Genomic DNA, 23142 nt, shown 5'->3' with positions numbered 1-23142 from the left:
CGTCAAAAAAGGAGGCAAGAATATAAAATGGATTAAAGACAATCTCTTTAACAAGTGATGCTGGGAAAACTGGTCAACCACTTGTAAAAGAATGAAACTAGATCACTTTCTAACACCATACACAAAAATAGACTAAAAAATGGATTAAAGATCTAAATGTAAGGCCAGAAACTACAAAACTCCTAGAGGAGAACATAGGCAAAACACTCTCTGACATACATCATAGCAGGATCCTCTATGACCCACCTCCCAGAATTCTGGAAATAAAAGCAAAAATTAAAAAATGGTATCTAATTAAAATTAAAAGCTTCTGCACAACAAAGGAAACTATAAGCAAGGTGAAAAGACAGCCTTCAGAATGGGAGAAAATAATAGCAAATGAAGCAACTGACAAACAACTAATCTCAAAAATATACAAGCAACTTATGCAACTCAATTCCAGAAAAATAAACGACCCAATCAAAAATGGGCCAAAGAACTAAATAGACATTTCTCCAAAGAAGACATACAGATGGCTAAGATCATGGTTTTTAAACATGAAATTGGTTAAAGTCCTTATGGGGGACACGCTCTAAAAATACTTAGACAGCTAGAATCCCATTTTCAGAGGATTTTCTCTAGAGTAAAAGAACAACAGGTTAAAAAGCAACTTAACAGCTCAATTCAGAGTTTATAACTCAGATAGCCTTTGGTGCTAATACCAGCCAATTCTAAGAAAACAGCTTGGTACCAGGGGAGCCAGACTGAAGGCTTCTCTGCCAGTTCTCATAGAACAGCCCCTATTCCAAAGAAATGAAGAACTGGCAAAATTTCTTCCCAACAGAAAAACTGCCAAAATTTCAATAAAAAGGCCCCTGCTCCCCCAAAAGAATGGGCCAAAGCCTTCTCAGCCAGCTTTGATTGAAATGGTCTGATCACAAAATCAAATCAAAGTTCCAATGAGTACTCATATATAGAGTAGTACCTTAACCAGAATGGAGGAAACTTTAGAACGGATCCCAAACAAAGTCTGGAGAGTTTTAAATGGAAAGAGGGCATGAGCCTGGATTCAGAATAAATACATACCTTCGAACTTCACTGTCAGGGAGAAAAATCAAGGCACTCTATGGATTCAGTTGTGGATATTGCATCTATTTTCTCATAAGCCCCAGAGCCTTCAGAAGTTTCTCTCTGATTTCCATATGAATAAGCAACATGTTGACGAAAAGCAAAGAGATGCAGTTCTCTCTCCAGTAAAGGCTTCATCACGATCAGCAGAAAATCACACTATGGGTTCTACAACCATAGAGAGACATGAGCAAGTTCCTGCACAGCAAGAAGCCACTTTTATAAAGGGAGAAAGGAGGTTGAGAGGATTACAGTAAACAAAAAGTCCATGGCTTTTTATTGGCTGAGTCCTTGACAAGAAAAAAGTTGGTTCTTTCTTATTCCTGTTGGGTTTTGGTATTAACACAGGATGTAAGAGCTCCCCTTTCTGGTCTCCTGAATATTTAATTGGAGATTCTGTTCATCAATTATTAGTGCATTTTAATAACTTTTTCTATTCATCTTTATACTTTTTTTTGGTTTAGTTTGATTTTTTCATTTATATTTTGTTCCTTTCCTAAGTTGATAATTGACTATCGCTTGCTTTATCTTTTATTGTTTACCCTTAAATTAAGATGCCACTTTAAAAAGCTAAATATATCCATTGCTTTCACTCAACTTCCAAACAATTCAAGGACTTTATGACGATATATATCCCACACCTGCCACCCCCAATCAGTCACCTGGATTTCATGTTATTATCATTCTCTACTTTCATTCACATTTAGTTTTTCTGTTTTGATCTATTGTAGATAAACAAATAATGATGTGTGCACATTTGCACATTTCCATATTAACTTTTTCTTCTTGAATTTCAGACTTTCCTTTTGTGATTATTTATCTTCCTACTAAATGTAAATAAAACTGCATAGTGATTATATCTCAGAATTTTGAAGTTTTCTCACATTGTTCTGCCATTATGGTTGTGCTGTTATGATAATGTCTTGATATTCATTTTGCAGTCACTTGCTTTTTCCTCCTTCTTAGTCTTTTTTTTTTTTTTTTCCTCCTAGATTTTCAATGTTGATACACTTATATGGGCATTTTTGTTGATTTTTCTTTGTTGATATTCATTGGACTTCTTGAATTCAAGATATGATATATTTTATTGTTTCTGTCCTGTGCTGTGCTTAGTCACTCAGTCACGTCTGACTCTTTGCTATCCCATGGACTGTAGCCCACCAGGTTTCTCTCTCCATGGAAATTCTCCAGGCAAGAATACTGAAGTAGATTGCAATGCCCTCTTCCAAGGGGTCTTCCCAACCCAAGGATTAAACCCAAGTCTCTTGCATTGTAGTCAGATTCTTTACCATCTGAGCCACGAGGGAAGCCCAAGAATACTGGAGTGGGTAGCCTATCCCTTCTCCAGTGCATTTTCCTGACCCAGGAATTGAACTGGGATCTTCTGTGTTGCAGGAGGATTCTTTACCAGCTTAGCTACCAGGTGAGCTACCAGGGAAGCCCCAGTAGAAGCCTTCTCTCTAGTATATCCAAAATAAATATTTATTTAAAAATTGCCTCTCCCTATGAGATTTTTTTTAAGTTTAAATGCCAGTTGTTTCACAGCATTTTATACTACCCAGATTCTTAAATTCCCCATCCTACTTAACTTGTGATTTGTATTGTAATACTTATCATCTAATTTTTAACTTGATCTTTATTTGACTCTGATTATTTGCTTTTTTTTCCCCCAGAGTCCTTTTAAATTTACTGATTTTATTATATTTTTTCATTCTAGACAATCTAGTAATAAATTTATTTTGGTATGTTCTCCCATTTTTGATGATTTCTTTATTCTTGAACACATGTTCAATCCCATATGTTTGTTCTCTTCAAATATGTATGATGTCATTCTTTATGTTTCAAAATTTGCAGATTTTGAGGATTGAGTCTGAAGCTTATTTATTTATTACTCCTAAGTCCCCATTATAATAGCAAATTTGCATGTGTTTGTGTTTATTTATGAATTTAAGCAAACTCCAGGAGAGAGTGGAGGACAGAGGAGCATGGCATGCTATCATCCATAGGGTCACAGAATTGGACATGACTTAGCAACTAAACAACAATAACATGTGATATAACAAAATACAAATATAATAATGTACTATGACATAACACAAATGTATGTCATGTAAGTATATATGCTTTGATTAAGTTAACCAGTGGGTATCTTGAGGAATCTATTTTAGGGTTATTTTATGTATAAGTGATGATTTACATTGTCTTATGCACAAAGCTCAAAGGCTGCCAATCTCAGCACATTAATTAATTTATTAACTTGAAATCTTTCTGATAATTCAAGTGTTGTATATTGGAGTACCAAATCCAGGTAAGGGAATAGCTATAGTTTAAATTCTGGGGGCTGATTTTAATACATTTTCCACTTGACCTGTAGGTCAAAAAGAAGTTCCTTGATTGCCTTCTTTTGTCATCAGAACATATTTTCCTATCTTACTCCTTCACAGAAGGAAGAGCTTTCTGACATGTGTCTTTAGGTGAAGCGTTTTGAAGAACCCAAGGGATTATTTATATTTCTCGATTGGTAGTTAAAACCAAGTTTCTACCACTCTGGTACTGGCTAATCCCCTCAGACTTACCACTCAGATTTTCATTTTTCTCTTTTTATGTATTCTTTAAATTTTCCCTCTGGAAGTTATTTTATTTTCTCTTTTTGTTTAGCTATGCATTTAAAATGATTTTTTTAAAATTATTGTCTAGCATATTTTGTCCCTTCAGTCTTAGCTGACTGTTTGCATGTTATATACTTCTTAGAAGGGATCCCTTCCCAGAACATTCAGTTTGTCATTTTCCAGCAATGGGAGTCTCCTGGTTTAGTCCCCATTTGCTTTCACTTCATCTTGCACCTCTATTCTGACCATGAGCTAACTAACATTTGTAACTCCAATTGTATTTCTCGTGTGTCTAAATCCTTATAAGACTATGCTTATTCCTTAGTTCACATATGGTATTGGTTTTGCACTCTTCTTGAGATCAAAATTTGTTTTGTGCTTTCTAGAGCTTGAATTTGAATTAATCAAGTTCAGATTCTCTCAGGTTCCTACTTTGCAAATGTGATGAATTCAACTATTCTATTCTTAATAGTTAACAAAATGCTTTATCTGACCTTCATAGAGCCTGTCAACTTTACAGCTATTACAGCTATGAGACAAATTTTCTGTTTGTGGTATGTGTATTCCAGTTAAAATGCTAGACACAAAATAAAAAGATAGACAAAATTGTTCATAGCTAGTCAATTTGACACAATGTAAGCTATGCAAATGAAAATATTTCAGAAGAATATTTGATATAAAATAGGTGAATAATACTAGTTACTACACACACACACACATATATATATATATACACACACACACACACACACACAGTGGAAGTAAGAAATAGATTTAAGGGACTAGATCTGATAGACAGAGTGCCTGATGAACTATGGAATGAGGTTTGAAACATTGTACAGGAGACTAGGGATCAAGACCATTCCCAAGAAAAAGACATGCAAAAAGGCAAAATGGCTGTCTGGGGAAAGTGAAGTCACTCAGTCGTGTCCGATTCTTTGTGACCCCATGGACTGTAGCCCACCAGGCTCCTCTGTCCAAGGGATTCTCCAGGCAAGAATACTGGATTGGGTTGCCATTTCCTTCTCCAGAAGATCTTCCCTACCCAGGGATCGAACCCAGGTCTCCTGCATTGCAGGCAGACGCTTTAACCTCTGAGCCAGTCTGGGGAGGCCTTACAAATAGCTGTGAAAAGAAGAGAAGAGAAAAGCAAAGGAGAAAAGGAAGGATATAAGCATCTGAATGCAGAGTTCCAAAGAATAGCAAGGAGATATAAGAAAACCTTCTTCATGGATCAGTGCAAGGAAATAGAGGAAAACAACATAATGGGAAAGACTAGAGATCCCTTTAAGAAAATTAGAGATATCAAGGGAACATTTCATGCAAAGATGGGCTCGATAAAGAACAGAAATGGTCTGGACCTAACAGAAGCAGAAGATATTAAGAGGTGGCCAAAATACACAGAAGAATTGTACAAAATAGATCCTCATGACCCAGATGATCACGATGGTGTGATCACTCACCTAGAGCCAGAGATCCTGGAACGTGAAGTCAAGTGGGCCTTAGAAAGCATCACTATGAACAAAGCTAGTGGAGGTGATGGAATTCCAGTGGAGCTATTTCAAATCCTGAAAGATGATGCTGTGGAAATGCTGCACTCAATATGCCAGCAAATTTGGAAACAGCAGTGGCCACAGGACTGGAAAAGATCAGTTTTCATTCCAATCCCAAAGAAAAGCAATGCCAAAGAATGCTCAAACTACCACACAGTTGCACTCATCTCACACACTAGTAAAGTAATGCTCAAAATTCTCCAAGTGAGGCTTCAGGAATACATGAACCTTGAACTTCCAAATGTTCAAGTTGGTTTTAGAAATGTCAGAGGAACAAGAGATCAAATTGCCAACATGTGCTGGATCATCAAAAAAGCAAGGGAGTTCCAGAAAAACACCTCTTTCTGCTTTATTGACTATGCCAAAGGCTTTGACTGTGTAGATCAAAATAAACTATGGGAAATTCTGAAAAAGATGGGAATACCAGACCACCTGACCTGTCTCTTGAGAAACCTATAGCAGTTCAGGAAGCAACAGTTAGAACTGAACATGGAACAACAGACTGGTTGAAAATAGGAAACAGAGTACATCAAGGCTGTATATTGTCACCCTGCTTATTTAACTTCTACGCTGAGTACATCATGAGAAATGCTGGGCCGGAAGAAGCACAGGCTGGAATCAAGATTGCCAGGAGAATTATAAATAACCTCTGGTGGCTCAGACGGTAAAGCATCTGCCTACAGTACGGGAGACCTGGGTTTGATCCCTGGGTCAGGAAGATCCTCTGGAGAAGGAAATGGCACCCCACTCCAGTACTCTTGCCTGGAAAATCCCATGGACAGAGAAGCATAGCAGGCTACAGTCCATGGGGTCACAAAGAGTTGAACAAGACTGAGCGACTTCACTTCTCTTCACTTCACTTCAGATATGCAGATGACACCACCCTTATGGCAGAAAGTGAAGAGGAACTAAAAAGCCTCTTGGTGAAAGTGAAAGAGGAGAGTGAAAAAGTTGGCTTAAAGCTCAACATTCAGAAAATGAAGATCATAGCATCTGGTCCCGTCACTTCATGGGAAATAGATGGGAAACAGTGGAAACAGTGTCAGACTTTATTTCGGGGGGCTCCAAAATCACTGCAGATAGTGATTGCAGCCATGAAATTAAAAGACACTTACTCCTTGGAAGTGTCATGCGAGTGTATGTTCCTCGGTTCTTTGTCTCGTCACAACAAAAATTTGGAGGAATCGACATTAAAGCCCTTGGCACATCACAGCTCTCGAGTCTTGGACAAACCATGTTATAGCTCTTAGGCAAATCAGTGTTACAGCTCTTTGCTATTTAGAAGATAGCAGGAGAATCTGTCCTCTAAGCTTGAGGGCATGCCAACCCAAAGACTAGAAGAGAAAAGAGTGGAGGAGTGCACAAGGGAGGAAGAGAGAGAGAGGGAGAGAGGGAGAGAGAGAGAAAGAGCACATGCACACAGGAGAGAAAGAGAGAGAGAAAGCGGTTTGTCTCCTCCTTTTATATATATATTTTTTTCCTCCACCTGGGCCTGCCCTATGCAAATTGGGCTTAGCCAGGAATGCTGTTTTTTCTATCTGAAGTCTTCACTCTGGTCCTTGGACCTTCCTTTGCCTTTCCTTGTCTTTTAGCCACCGCCATTTTGGACTCCTTTTCCCTATTCTACTTACCTAACAGAAGGAAAATTATGACCAACATAGACTGCATATTAAAGAGCAGAGATATTATTTTGCCAACAAACGTTCATCTAGTCACGGCTATGGTTTTTCCAGTGGTCATGCATGGATGTGAGAGTTGGACTGTGAAGAAAGCTGAGCACCAAAGAATTGATGCTTTTGAACTGTGGTGTTGGAGAAGACTCTTGAGAGTCCCTTGGACTGCAAGGAGATCCAACCAGTCCATTCTAAAGGAAATCAGTCCTGGGTGTTCATTGGAAGGACTGATGTTGAAGCTGAAACTCCAATACTTTGGCCACCTCATGTGAAGAGTTTACTCATTGGAAAAGACCCTAACATTTGGAGGGATTGGGGGCAGGAGGAGAAGGGGACGACTGAGGATGAGAAGGCTGGATGGTATCACTGACTCCATGGACATGAGTTTGGGTAAACTCCGGGAGCTGGTGATGGACAGGGAGGCCTGGTGTGCTGTGATTCGTGGGGTCACAAAGAGTCGGACACAATTGAGTGACTGAACTGGACTGAACTGATATAAATATTTTATGTATAAATTATTCATTTATTTCTCAAATCAACACAGAAATTGGCATTAATGATTTCATTTTTTAACTTTTATTTTTTTACAAATGAGTTAAAGCACAAAATGAATATGAGATTTCCCCTAATTCATACAGTCTGTAAATTTCAAGCCAATATTTAAATCCTATCAATACAGCTCAGAATCTGAGTCCATATGTCTACACTATTTTATCACACTTGCAATACTTGAATAAAAATGAAAAAAGAATAAACTATATAAAATAAGTAAATCAAATCATATGTTCATTTGATTTGTAAACCTGAACACATTATCTATGACCCTGGATCTATCTTATCTTTACTTTTCTAACTCTTCCATATTTTTCATTAAGTGATCTTACCATCTATTTAATCACCAATCAGACATCTTGTAAAATTGTGTTTTTCTCTCTGCAATCACTTTTTACATTGAATCAGAAGTTTCTAATTTCTGTAAAGTTTATAACTGATTTTTTTCTACCATTTCAGACTTGAAGAGAGCCTTCAATTTCTCTTCCTTGGATTTTCACAGTAGAGTCCTAAATGACCTTCTAGTTTCCATTTTCATCCACACTTTCAGTCAAGGGAACCATCATAATTGCACATCATATCTTCATCTCCCTTACTATCACCCTATGGCTGTGTAAGATAATGCAGACTAAAGCAAAACCTATGTATTATTGCATGTACATTTATTCCTTTTTCACTATTATCCCCTCCAATATTAATTTTGTTCTTGAAAAATATGAGGAGAAAGCTATTTATAAGCTTTTGGCTACAAGGAATTATGAATATATAAGCTTCAAGCATTGCATTAGAACTATCCTCTGCACATTACATCCTTTTCCAACCATACTGTGTTGCCTGTGACATTTCATTAAAAAAAAAAAATCTACCTGATAGACACTGTCAGATACTAGATGATTTCATTATTTGTCAAATATATGATGAAATAAATAACTGCATGAGGAAGATCAAAAGGATGAAGAAGAGAAGTAAAGAAGGAAATGAGAAGACAGGAAGAGATGGAAGAAGAATGGATAAACTTCAGAGAATAAGATGTGTCAAAAGTGGGGAAAAAATGACTTCTAAGAACTTTGAGAAGACAGCTTAAAACTGTCTGTTTTAAGAGATTCTTAGTAAAGGCATCAGAAAGACCAAATATCTTCAGATGTTTTTTTATTCTTCAGTAGGAGCAGTACTGTGACTTTCTTTCAGGGATTACACAGAAAGGAATATTTTCCTACTTACTTCTGTATTGACATAGGTCAGTTTACATGTAGTTGGAATAGGGCTGCCTGAAATACATAAAATAAAATCCAAACTTCAGTATTAAATTGAAATGCTGAATACTTTACCAAATATGGACAATTAAAAATTATCTACTTCCACATAATTTGTTGCTGGACATTTCTTACCTGGAATATTTTTTTATGGTCCGCACAAAGTGGTTACATAAATCACTATTTGCATATCAGGCATTTAGAATATGCATTTCCTCATTTATACTATAAAAATTATCCTATAGAATTTCACTTAAAATTTTAACCTAAAATGAAGTACTATCCAGCTTCTGTTTTTAGAAACTTGAAAAAAATGCATTATATTTAAGAAAGATATATAGACTCTGTTTTCACTCTTTAACTTATTCACTTACCAAATTAGATTACTCCAAACCTGTTTTTGTGGATATCAGCAGTTTATGTAGAATTTCATTGTTCATTTCAGGAGAATTCGTCTAGATTTTTACTGAACAGACATAGAAGAAACAGCTATGTGAAGCACAGTGTTTTATAGTAGGAAAGACCTATCTGAAGACATTGTTAAATATGTTTTTTGATGCTTTATAATTATGCACACAGTAAATTTAATTTTACCAAGGAAATTCATGCTTGCCATGAAGATTTTTGATATTTTCTTTCATTATGTACTGGTATTGAAATATTTGCCCTTTAAACAGGAAGATCAGAGTTCAATTTAACCAATACTCAGTGCAAATACCTATAATTGCATTAGTAAATATTGCGCTTCCCTGGTGGCTCAGACAATAAAGAATCTGCCTGTAATGCAGGAGACACAAGTTTGATCCCTGGGTCAGGAAGATCCCCTGGAGAAGGGAATGGCTATCCACTCCAGTATTCTTGCCTGGAGAATCCCATGGACAGCGAAGCCTGGAGGTCTACAATCCATGGAGCTGCAAAGAGTCAGACATGACTGAGCCATTAACACTTTCACTTTTCAAATAGTGTGAACCTCTTAAAATCTAGGGTAAAACTGTACCCTTTAATACAAGGATTGAAAAGTGTCATTTCTTAAGGATTTTTGGGTCCCTTCCTGTTACACCTGGACCAGAAAGTTTCCAAATATCTTGTCAAGCGCACTGGATTTCAGGTAAGAGTTTGTTTAAGGTAACATTAATACAATTAAAAATATGTTATTAAAAAATAATTTTGAAAATCACTCCTTTTGATGATTTTTTTTCCTCCATCCATTAGTTTTGACATTCTATTTTCTGTTAAGGGCCTCACTAAACTTGTACCTATTATTATAAATCATTCTCTCAAGTGCTCTATGGCAGTTAGTGCAATCATATGATTTAAGATCATTGTCCTAAGAAACAACCTCCTTTGAATGTTGTGATTATAACATGTGATTATAATGTTGTGATTATAAAAATGAAAAAAAATATATAAATGGTGGGATAGTTCTGATTGTTTTTTGTTTTGTTTTGTTTCATTTTTTCAGGGGTTAGAACAAATGATGACATAGGCAGTGATATTATATCATTTAAACCCAGTCAGGATAGTTTTGTTCAGGAAATGATGAGTTGAACTAAAGCAAATCAAGAGATATTTCATTCAATAAGAGTGCAAAATGAAGTCATACAGTTTTGTAACCCATAAAAGAAGCAAAAAAGCATAAATTCTTGCAAGAATTGTCTGGCCCATCTAACATGACTTAGTTGGTCATATATATATTTATATACAATAAATCATAAATTTAGCATAAATTTTTCTGTCTTGAAACTGAATGGGATTAGACAGAACTGAAGGACAAAATTTGCAGGAGTAATAATCATAGAAATAGGAAAGAAAATTATTACATGGCTTAACCTAAAGTCAGCAAGTACATTTAATTTTGTTTGCATATAAATTTTATGTTGCATGCTGGAGGAGGAGAGGAAAATGGGAAAGTAATATGAAATCACATTCCCAAAACCATTTTTCATAAAGAATTAGATGGAGTATGTCTTATTGTATTCTAATTGTTTTAATTATTAAGATAACTTATATTAACAGTAGAAAACTTGAGAATGCCCAAACCACATATACATATATATGTATGTGTGTGTATAGACACATATATATGTGTATATTTGCATATATTACACATAGATCACCCATAAATCTTAAATACTGTTCTAATTTTGTCACAAGTTTTTCTATTATATATGTATGGGCCCAGATGTGCACACATAAATACAAACACACAGAGAAAATAGAAATAAAGGGTGATGGTGCTTTGGCCATATAATGCCATTGTCTACATCGACAAGGAAATTTAAGTTTGACATGCTTTTAACACAACTTATTATTTATGAATCATTAACAAATAGCATGTTTGATGGTCATCACAATTCAGTGACAAGAAAAATAGGATTATTTTGATTGCTTTTCAAAGAGGCATCAAAATGTGTTGCAATATCTCACTCACATCTGGTAGTTTGTAAATATCAGACTAGGGGTTAAATCTGTGAAGTCTACTCCTTCTTGTTTGTTTCTTTTTCTTATTCTCCTTGAGATTCTGAAATGAATCACAAAGTCTGGATTTAAAAAAAAAAAAAGCAATAATAGTATATCTTTGACCAAAAAAATCACCCAACTGGTCTTTTCATGATGCTGTTGCTGTTGCTAAATCACTTCAGTCGTGTCTGACTCTATGCAACCCCATAAATGGCAGCCCACCAGGCTCCCCTGTTTCTGGGATTCTCCAGGCAAGAACACTGGAGCCATTTCCTTCTCCAATGCATGAAAGCAGAAAGTGAAAGTGAAGACTCTCAGTGGTGTTCGACGCTTAGCGACCCCATGGACTGCAGCCCACTAGGCTCCTCCATCCATGGGATTTTCCAGGCAAGAGTACTAGAGTGACGGAATGTGATGAAATAAGAATGAGGATCTCAGAGAAGGCGTGGCCAGACAATGGTAATGACCATGGTAGTACGTCAATCACTTTCCTTTTGGGAGATACTGAGAAACATACGGATTGAACTAGAGAAGAGGGTGGGTGAAACACCCCCCAGCAATGCTGAAGATGCCGAATTTGATCTTTTGAGTCTACATTATCAGAACCTTGGTTTTTCTAAAATTACTTCTTGTCCTTTTGTTTCTCTTATTCTTGCAGCTCTGGTCATTGAAATTCCTTTAGTTTCTGGAACACATTGTCCTATCCTTCAGGCGTTTATCCTTCTAACTTGAATATTTCCCCCTCTCTCTTAGCAACTTAAAAATAAAAACTTAACTACATCTTATATAAAAATAATATTCTAATTTAAAAATCATATAGCTATTGATACACATAATGTATATTTACATAAATGGTTTAATAAAATGAACATCTAACAATGACTAGGTTAATAATTAAAACATCATAAGTATTTGAGAAATTTTATACTGGCCCTCTCTGACTCCATCCCATTTCCTTTCCCTCAGAGATACCCATTGTTTTGACATTTGTGATAATAATTCCTTTACTTTGCTGTATCATTTAGTGGCTTTACATACATTGCTTGCTTTTCTAGTTTTGAACTTTAAATGAGTTGAAACTTACTGTAGACATTCTTGAATGCCTTGCTTCTTTGACTTAATATAAATTTACACAATATTGCTACAAACAAATTTTGGAAACATGTCTTTTTTTCTATTCTTTTAATTGAGACATAAATGAATATTTCCCAGCATCAGAGTCTTTTTTATTGAGTTAGATCTTTGCATCAGGTCGCCAAAGCTGCAGGTTAAGCCTCAGTCCTTCCAATGAATATTCAAGACTGATTTCTTTTAGGATTGACTTATTTAATCTCCTTGTAGTCCAAGACACTCTCAAGAGTCTTCTCCAATACCACAGTTCAAGAGCATAAATTCCTTGACACTTAGCTTTATTTATGGTCCAATTCTCACATCCATACCTGACTACTAGAAAAACAATAGCTTTAACTAGGTGGACCTTTGCTGGCAAAGTAATGTCTCTGCTTTCAATACACCATTTAGTTTTGTCATGAATATTCTTCCAAGGAGCAAGTGTCTTTTAATTTCATGGCTGCAGGCACCATCTGCAGTAATTTTGGAACCAAAAAAAATAAAGTCTTTCTTTCTCATGGCTGAATAATATTGCATTGTTGTATATAGGAAGACAGATAAGATAGATATAAATGTAGATATAGAAATAGATGTAGATGTAGATATATCATATTCTCTTTATCCATTCAGCCACTGATGAATATCTTGAATGTTTTCATATATTACCTATTGTGAATAATGCTGTAACAAACATAAGCTTGCAGATATATTTTCAATATTCAGTTCTGTGTGTGTATGTGTTTGTTATTGCTGGATTATATGTCAACTCCATCTTTAATTTTTTGAAGAAACTCCATACTGTTTTCCACAATGGCTGCAGCAATTTTCATTTCCACCATCAGTGAAAAAGGTTTCCTTTTCTCCACATCCTCACCAACATTTATTATCCCTTGTCTTCTGAATTATAGCCATTTTAACAGGTGCAAGGTAATGTTTTACGGTGATTGTGATTCACTCTCCCATAATGCTTAGGATGTTGAGCATCTTTCTACATTACCTGTTGGACATTTGGATCTCTCCTTGGAAAACTGTCTGTTCAGATCCCCTGCTCATTTTTCAATCAGGTTGGTTTTGCTGTTTCTGTGGTTTTTGTTTTTGAGTTATAGGAATTCTTTGTATTTTGGGGGTGTATATATATATATACACACACATACATACATATATATATATTCCTTATTTAACATAAGATGTGCAAATACATTCTCCTATTTTTTAGGTTGCCTTTTCATTTTGTTGATGGCCAGTTTTGCTGTGCAGAGATTTTTTACTTTGATGTAGTCTGAATTATCAATATTTGCTTTTTTGCTGTGCTTTTGGTATCACATTTAAGAAATCATTGCCAAGACCAGTGTCAAAAAGCTTCTTTCCCATGTTTTCTTATGCAAGTTTTATGGCATTGGGTCCTAGGTTTAAGTTTTAAATTATTTCAAGTTAGTCCCTGTGAGTGGTATAAGACAGAGGTTCAATTTCATTTTTCTGTATGTAAATAACTAGTCTTTCAATAGTATTGAAGAAACTATCATTTCCCCATTGAATTTGTGTTTTACCCTTGTGGTCACTTAACTGGCTGGAAGTTGAGATTCACTACAGTGCTCAGCCTCATGAGATGGATCATACTGTATACCACCAGCCCATAAAAAGATCAAAATAAAAAATCTGAAGTCTGGTTTCTGCTGAATGGGTATCACTTTCTCACTATCATAAAGTCAAAGCATTTTAAGTCAAACTGTTTTAAGTGAAATACCATTTGTATTCTGTTCCATTGGTCTATGTGTCTATTTTTGTGCTAGTACCATACTGCTCTTAATTACTATAACTTTGTGGTATAGTTTAAAATCAGAAAATGAGATACCTCTGGTTTTGTTCTTTCTCAGGATTGCTTTGACTCTATAGAGCCTTTTGTGGTTCCATATATATATATATATATATATATATATGTTAGGATTTTTCATTCTATTCTTATGAAAATTTCATTAGAATTTTGTTAGGGATTGCACTGAATCCATAGATGGACAGTATGGACATTTGCAGTATGGACATTTGTGCAGTATGGACATTTAAACAATAGCAATTCTTCTGATCCAGGAACACGGGCTATCTTCATTTGTTTGTGTCCTTTTCCATTTCTTTTATCAAAGGTTTGTGGTGTTCAGTGACCAGAACTTCCAGTTCCTTGGTTAAAGTATCCCAGATGTTTTATAGTTATTGATGCTGTTATGAATTTGATAATGCTTTTATTTCTTTTTAGTATGCTTCTTTGGTGTATAGAAGCACAAAGAATTTCTGTATATCAATTTTATGTCCTGAATATTGAACTGAAACCATCAATTGGTTCCAATATGTTTTGGGTTGTGTCTAAGTTCTCCATAAAAGTTTATATTTTTTGCAAATAATGACAGTTTTACATCTTTTTTTGCAGAGTGGATGACATTTATTTCTTTGACTTATCTGGTTGTTTTAGCTAAGACTTTCATTTCTATGTTGAATAAGAATGATAAGAGTGGTCACCTTTGTCTTCTTCCTAATCACTCTCATCACTATTATTCAACATATTAATGAAAATTTGTGGTTGTCTTTACTATGTTGAGATAAGTTCCTTCTATACCCAAATTTTGATGGCTCCTACCATGAAAAGATATTGCATTTTGTCAAATGCGTTGTTAGCATCTATTGCGATCATGAGATCATCATTGTTTTTCATTGTACTGATGTTGTGTGTCACATTTATTTATTTGTATATGCTGAACAGACTTGACTATGTCAAGGCTGTGTATTGTCACCTGCTTATTTAACTTATATGCAGAACATCATGTGAGATTCCGAGTTGGATGAAGAAGGTGGAACCAAGATTGTTGGGAGAAATATCAATAACCTCAGATATACAGATGCCACCACCGTTACGGCAGAAAGCAAAGAACTAAAGAGCCTCTTGAAAGTGAAAGAGGAGAGTTAAAAAGTTGGCTTAAAATTCAACATTCAGAAAACTAAGTTCATGGCATCTGGTCCTATCACTTCATAGCAAACAGATGGGGAAACAATGGAAACAGTGAGAGGCTTTATTTTGGGGGGCCCTCCAAATCACTGCAGATGGTGACTGCAGCCATGAAATTAAAAGACTTGCTCTTTGGAAGAAAAACTATGACCAACCTAGATAGTATATTAAAAAGAAGAGACATCATTTTTCCAACAAAGGCCTGTGTAGTCAAAGCTATGGTTTTTCCAGTAGTCATGTATGGATGTGAGAGCTGGGATATAAAAAAAAAGCTGACCACTTAAAAATTGATGCTTTTGAACTGTGGTGCTGGAGAAGACTCTTGAGAGTCCCTTAGAGTGCAAGGAGATCCAACCAGTCAATCATAAAAAGGAAATCTGTTCTGAATATTCATTGGAAGGATGGATGCTGAAACTGAAACTCCAATGTTTTGGCCACCTGAGGGGAAGAACTGACTCATTTGTAAAGACCCTGATGCTGGGAAAGTTTGAAAGTGAGAGAAGGGGACGAAAGAGGATGTGATGGTTGGATGGCATCATGGACTGGATGGTAATGAGTTTGAGTAAGCTTTGGGACTTGGTGATGGACAGGGAAGCCCGGAGTGCTGAAGGCCATGGGGTTGCAAAGAGTTGGATGTGACTGAGTCACTGAGAGAATTTATACACCCTGGTGACTCAGATGGTAAAGTGCCTGCCTGCAATGCAGGAGACCTGGGATTGATGTCTGGGTCAGGAAGATCCCCTGGAGAAGAAAATGGAAACCCACTCCAGTACTCTTGCTTGGAAAATTCCATGAATGGAGGAGCCTGGTGGGCTAGTCCATGGGGTGGCAAAGAGTTGGACATGATTGAGCGACTTCACTTTCACTTTCATGAGGAATATTAGTCTATTATTTCCTTGTGGTGTCCCTGTCTTCCTGCTATCAAGGTAATGCTGGCCTCTTAAACGGAGTTTGAAATTGCTTCCTCCTCTTCTGTCTTTTGGAAGACTTTGCGAAAGATTGCTGTTAATTTTGAATTAAAGTTTTTATGGAATTCACCAATGTAATCATATGATCCTGGACTTCTCTACAGTGGGAGATTTTTGATGATTGATGCAATCTCTTCACTCATTATAGGTACATTCAGATTTTTTATTCCTTAATGATTCAGTCTTTGTAGATTTTAAGTATAGGAATTTTAATTTTCATCCAGATTACCCAATACATTGGCATTTAATTTCTCATAGTATTCTCTAATGATACTATGAATTTTTGTAAAATAATTTTTAATATCTCCTCTTTCATTTCTGATTTGACTTTAGTATTCTTTTTTCCCTTAGTCTAGATAAAAGTTTGGCAACTTTGTTTATCTTTTTGCAAAACCAGGTCTTAATTTCATTTATTTATTTCTACTGTTTTTCTGGCCACTATTTCACTTATTTTTGCTTTGATCTTTGTTACTTCCTTCTAATTTTGATAATTTAGGCCTTTTTTGTTTGTTTGTTTAGTCCTTTGAAGTATAACTTTACTTTTATTTTTTAAAATTCCATATTCCTAAAATATACATTTGCTACTATAATGCTCCTTTTCAGAACTGCTTTGCAGTATTGAATATGTTTTGATACATGGTGTTTTCCTTTTCATTTGTTTTGAAATAATTTTAATGTCTTTTTTATTTCATCTTTGACTCATTGGTTGTTCCACTTCTACAATTTTCTATTTTCCTCCTGTTATTTTCTGCTGCTGCTGCTGCTAAGTCGCTTCGGTCGTGTCCGACTCTATGCGACCCCAGAGACGGCAGCCCACCAGGCTCCCCCGTTCCTGGGATTCTCCAGGCAAGAACACTGGAGTGGGTTGCCATTTCCATCTCCAATGCATGAAAGTGAAAAGTGAAAGTGAAGTCACTCAGTCGTGTCCGACTCTTCGTGACCCCATGGATTGCAGCCCACCAGGCTTCCCCGTCCATGGGATTTTCCAGGCAAGAGTACTGGAGTGGGGTGCCATTGCCTTCTCCATGTTATTTTCTAACTTCATAAAATTGTGATCTGAAAAAATGCTTGGTGTGACTTCAATCTTCCTAAGTTTGCTAAGACTTTTTTTTTTTTAGCCTATCATATGTTTTAGAGAAATTTCCTTATGAACTGGAGAAGAATGTGCATTCTGCTATTGGATGGAATATTTTATAAAAGCCTACTAGGTCAATTTTGTCTAACAGTTTTGGTTCAAGTCCAGTGTTGCCTTGTTGACTTTCTGGGTGGATTATATATCCATTGCTGAAAGAGGATATTGAAGCCCCCTACTACCACTATATTGTTGTCAGTTTCTCCCCTCAGATCTATTAATACTTGCTTAATATATTTAGATGATTCAAAGTTGAAAAGCATATATATATGGTTTTCTTTGGTTTCCACTTGTTTAGAATATGATTTTACCAGCTTTTTGCTTTTAGTTTATTTCTGTCCTTAAATCTAAGGTGAGTAACTTCTGGTAAGCTTTGGTTTATTGGTTGTTTCTTTTTTTAAATTCATCTAGCCATTCAATGACTTTTCATTTGTGTATTAAATTCATTTACACTTAGAGTAATTACTGTTATATAAAAACTTACTAATGCCAAGTTATTAATTGCTTTTCAGATGACTTGTATTTCTCTTGTTTCTTTTTTCCTCTTTTTCAGCCTACATTTTAAATTATTTTTAAATTAGTTGTTTTTTTTTTTTTTTAATACATTTGCTTTACAATATTATGTTAGTTTCTCCGGGAAAGTGAATTAGCTATATATAAAAATAGATCTCCTCTTTTTTAGATTTTCTTCCCGTTTTAGCACCACAGAACACTGAGTAGCGTTCCTTGCGCTATACAGTCGATTCTCCCAATCTACTTTTTATGCATAGTAGTGTATGTACGTCAATCCCAGTCTCCCAATTCATCTCGCCCTCTTTCCCGCCCTGGTATCCATATGTTTGTTCTCTGCGTTTATGTCTCTTTTTCTACTTTGCAAATAAATTCATCTGCACCATTTTTCTAGATTCCACATATAGGCAATATTATATGATACTAATATTTGTTTTTCTCTTTATAACATACTTCACTCTATATGAAAGTCTCTAGGTTCACCTACAGCTATCCAAAAGGCACCGTTTCATTCCATTTTTATCTGTATAACTCTTTAAAGCATAATTTTCCATTGTGAAATGTTATGGTTCCCTTTCCTTGTCTTATCTATATCTGCTTCTAAGTTTTTGCCTTATTGTTACCATGGATTTATTTAAAACAACTTAAAGCTGACAAAAACTGCTTCAATCACATATAACATCTTCATTTTATATTGTTTATTTTTTTATTTTTTCATGTGTAACTTTTTATTATTTATTTTTTTTTATTTTACCATATAATACTGTATTATTTATTTATTAAGAAATTAGGGTAACTATAGTTATTTTTAATACTCCTTTAATTTAACCTTTATACTATGGTCAAGTGGTTGACATACTACCTTATTATAGAATAGGAGTTTTCTAAATATATTTAAAAAATTAAGATCATGGTATCTAGTCCCATCACTTCATGGCAAATAGAAGGGGAAAATGTGGAAGTGGTGAGATATTTTATTTTCTTGTGCTCTAAAGTCACTGCAGACTGTGACTGCAGCCATGAAGTTAGAATACACTTGCTTCTTGGAAGGGAAGCTATGACAAACCTAGACCACTGCTGGGCATACATACCAAGGAAACCAGAATTGAAAGAGACACGTGTACTCCAATGTTCATTGCAGCACTGTTTATAATAGCCAGGACATGGAAGCAACCTAGATGTCCATCAGCAGATGAATGGATAAGAAAGCTGTGGTACATATACACAATGGAGTATTACTCAGCCATTAAAAAGAATATGTTTGAATTAGTTCTAATGAGGTGGATGAAACTGGAGCCTATTATACAGAGTGAAGCAACCAGAAAGAAAAACACCAATACAGTATACTAATGCATATATATGGAATTTGGAAAGATGGTAATGATAACCCTGTATGCAAAACAACCAAAGAGACACAGATGTATAGAACAGTCTTTTGGACTCTGTGGGAGAGGGCGAGGTTGGGATGATTTGGGAGAATGGCATTGAAACATGTATAATACCATATATGAAATGAATCGCCAGTCCAGGTTCAATGCATGATACTGGATGCTTGGGGCTGGTGCACTGAGACGACCCAGAGGGATGGTGCGGGGAAGGAGGAGGGAGGGGGGTTTAGGATGGGGAACACATGTATACCTGTGGTGGATTCATGTTGATTAATGGCAAAACCAATACAATATTGTAAAGTAATTAACCTCCAATTAAAATAAATAAATTTATATTAAAAAAAGCAGACACATCACTGTGCCAACAAGTGTCCATTTAGTCAAAGCTGTAGTTTTCCCAGTAGTCATATATAGATGTGAGAATTGAACCATAAAGAAGGCTGACCACTAAAGAAATGTGACACTTTTGAATTGTGGTACAGGAGCCAGCTCATAGGAAAATACCCTGACACTAGGGAAGATTGAAGGTAAAAGAAGGGGGCAGCAGAGGATGGGATTGTTACAGAGCATCACTGACTCAATGGACACGAATCTAAACAAACTCCAGAAGGTAGTGAAGGACAGGAAAGCCTAGTGTGCTTTCATGGGTTCACAAAGAGTCAGACATGACTTAGTTACTGAACAACAAAAAAACAAATATTTTAATATATTCACCTTTACCAGTCTGTTATACACATTCATGTTTACATGTCACTAGTTAGCTTTTTATTTTTTCTTGTCACTTTGAAGAACTCCTTTTAGCATTTTTCACAAGGCAGTTCTAATGGTGAGAGACTCCTTCAGCATTTGTGTCTCTGAAAAGTATTTTTTCTTCATATTTGAAGAATAACTTTGCTAAATATAGATATTTTTAAATTTCAACATTTTGAATACATCATTTTACTCTCTATGGTAAGATTTCTGCTTAGGAATCAATAGTAACCTCATGAGGGTTCTTTTTCAAGTTGCAATTATTTCCTCTGGTTGCTTTTAGTCTTTTAATTTACCTTTGATTTTTGACACTTCTAGTGTATCTTGGAGAGGATCTTTTTGCACTGAGTTATCTATTAATTTCATGAAGTTTAGTATCTAAATATCTTTGCTGGTTTAGGAAAGTGAAAGTGTTAGTCACTCAATCTGAGTCTTTGCAGCCCCATGGACTGTAATCCACAAGACTCCTCTGTCCATGTAATTGTCTAAGCAAGAATACTGAAGTGGATAGCCATTGTCTGCTTCAGGAGATCTTCCCTACCCAGGGACTGAGTCCAGATCTCCTGCACTGCAGGCAGATTTTTCACTGTCTGAACCACCAGGGAAGCCAGGTTTGTGAAATTCTCAGCTATTATTTCTTTAAATAAACTTAAATATATATATATAGCTTTGACTAGAAAGATCTTTGTTGGCAAAGTAATGTCTCTGCTTTTTAGTATGTTGCCTTGGTTGGTCATAGCTTTTCTTCCAAGGAGCAAGTGTCTTTGGTGTTTTTCTTTCTGGCTTACTTCACTCTGTATAACAGGCTCCAGTTTCATCCACCTCATTAGAACTAATTCAAATGTATTCTTTTTAATGGCTGAGTAGTACTTCATTGTGTATATGTACCATAGCTTTCTTATCCATTCATCTGCTGATGGACATCTAGGTTGCTTCCATGTACTGGCTATTATAAACTGTGCTGTGATTAACATTGGGGGAAAGAAAAATTCATGGCTGCAGTCACCATCTGCAGTGATTTTGGAGCCCCCCAAAATAAAGTTTCTCACTATTTCCATTATTTCCCCATCTATTTGCTATGAAGTGATGGAACTAGATGCCATGATCTTAGTTTTCTGAATGTCGAACTTTAAGCCAACTTTTTTCACTCTCTTCCTTCACTTTTATCAAGAGGCTCTTTAGTTCTTCTTCATTTTCTGCCATAAGGGTGGCATCATCTGTATATCTGAGGTTATTGTTATTTCTCCCAGGAATCTTGATTCCAGCTTGTGTTTCACACAGCCCAGCATTTCACATGATGTATTCTGCATATGAGTTAAATAAACAGGGTAACAATTTACAGCCTTGACTTACTGCTTTTTCAATCTGGAACCAGTCTGTTGTTCCATGTCCAGTTCTAACTGTTGTTTCTTGACCTGTATACAGATTTCTCAGGAGGCAGATAAGGTGGTCTGGTATTCCATCTCTTGGAGAATTTTCCACAATTTGTTGTGATCCACACAGTCCAAAGCTTTGGCATAGTCAGTAAAGCAGAAGTAGGTGTTTTTCTGGAACTCTCTTGCTTTTTTGATGATCCAGCAGATGTTAGCAATTTGATCTCTGGTTCCTCCACCTTTTCTAAAACCAGCTTAAACATCTGGAATTTCACCTCTTGTTGAAACCTGGCTTGGAGAATTTTGAATATTACTTTGCTAGCATGTGAGATGAGTGCAATTGTGTGATAGTTTGAACATTCTTTGGCATTGCCTTTCTTTGAGATTGGAATGAAAATTGATCTTTTCCAGTCCTGTGGCCAATGCTGAGTTTTCCAAATTTGCTGGCATATTGAGTGCAGCACTTTCATAGCAACCTCTTTTAAGATTTGAAATAGCTCAGCTGGAATTTCATTCCCTTCACTAGCTTTGTTCATAGTGCTGCTTCCTAAGGCCCACTTGACTTCACATTCCAGGATGTCTGGCTCTAGGTGAGTGATGACACCATTGTGGTTTTCTGGGTCATGAAGATCTTTTTTGTATAGCTCTTCTGCATATTCTTGCCACCTCTTTTTAATGTCTTCTGCTTCTGTTAGGTCCATACAATTTCTGTCCTTAATTGTGCCCAACTTTGCGGGAAATGTTCCATTGGTATCTCTAATTTTCTTTAAGAGGTCTCTAGTTTTTCCCATTCTATTGTTTTCCTCTACGTATTTTCATTGATCCCTGAGGAAGGCTTTCTAATATCTCCTTGCTATTCTTTGAAACTCTTCATTCAAATGGGTATATCTTTTCTTTTCTGCTTTGCCTTTAGCGTCTCTTCTTTTGTTGGCCATTTGTAAGGTCTCCTCAGACAGCAGTTTTGTCTTTTTGCATTTCTTTTTCTTGGGTTTGGTCTTGATTACTGCCTCCTCTGCAATGTCAGGAATCTCCATCCATAGTTTTTCAGATATAATCCCTTGAATCTGTTTGTTACTTACACTGTATAGTCATAAGGGGTTTGATCAAGGTCATACCTGAATGGTATAGTGGTTTTCCCTTGTTTTTTTTTTTTTTTTTCAATTTAAGTCTGAGTTTAGAAATAAGAAGTTCATGATCTGAGCCACAGTCAACTCCCTCTCTTGTTCTTACTGACTGTCCATCTGAGCTTGTCCATCTTTTTCTACAAATAATTTAATCAATCAAATCAATCAATTAATATAATCAATGAGAGCGATGGTTCTGGCATATTCCCTCTTACCATCTTCAGTGTGTCTATGGATGATGGAGAGTGAATTAATCTAGTTGAGTTTCATCATGCAAGTTCTCGAATGAGGAATTTTCTTCTAGTAACCTTATACAGCAGCAAAATTGAAAGAATAAATGTTTCAAAGATAAGTAGAAAGACTAAGTTCAATAAAGAAATGAGGGAATGCAAGTTGATGAGACGTAAAAGTAATTTAGAGCATAAAAATATAGTTATAAAGCTAAGATCTAAGTTAACATAAGAATGCCTGGTGTACAGAATTTGTTGTAGGGTAAAATGCTGTTGCCTAGTGAAGAAAAATTTTGTTTATATTTTGTAATATACAGTAAATAATAGGTGGGTCAAATTGACTAAATGGCCAGATTAG

The sequence above is a fragment of the Ovis aries genome, chromosome 3 (genome assembly GCF_016772045.2).
Source record: "Ovis aries strain OAR_USU_Benz2616 breed Rambouillet chromosome 3, ARS-UI_Ramb_v3.0, whole genome shotgun sequence".
Classification (NCBI taxonomy): Eukaryota; Metazoa; Chordata; class Mammalia; order Artiodactyla; family Bovidae; genus Ovis; species Ovis aries.
This window is presented reverse-complemented; position numbering follows the sequence as displayed.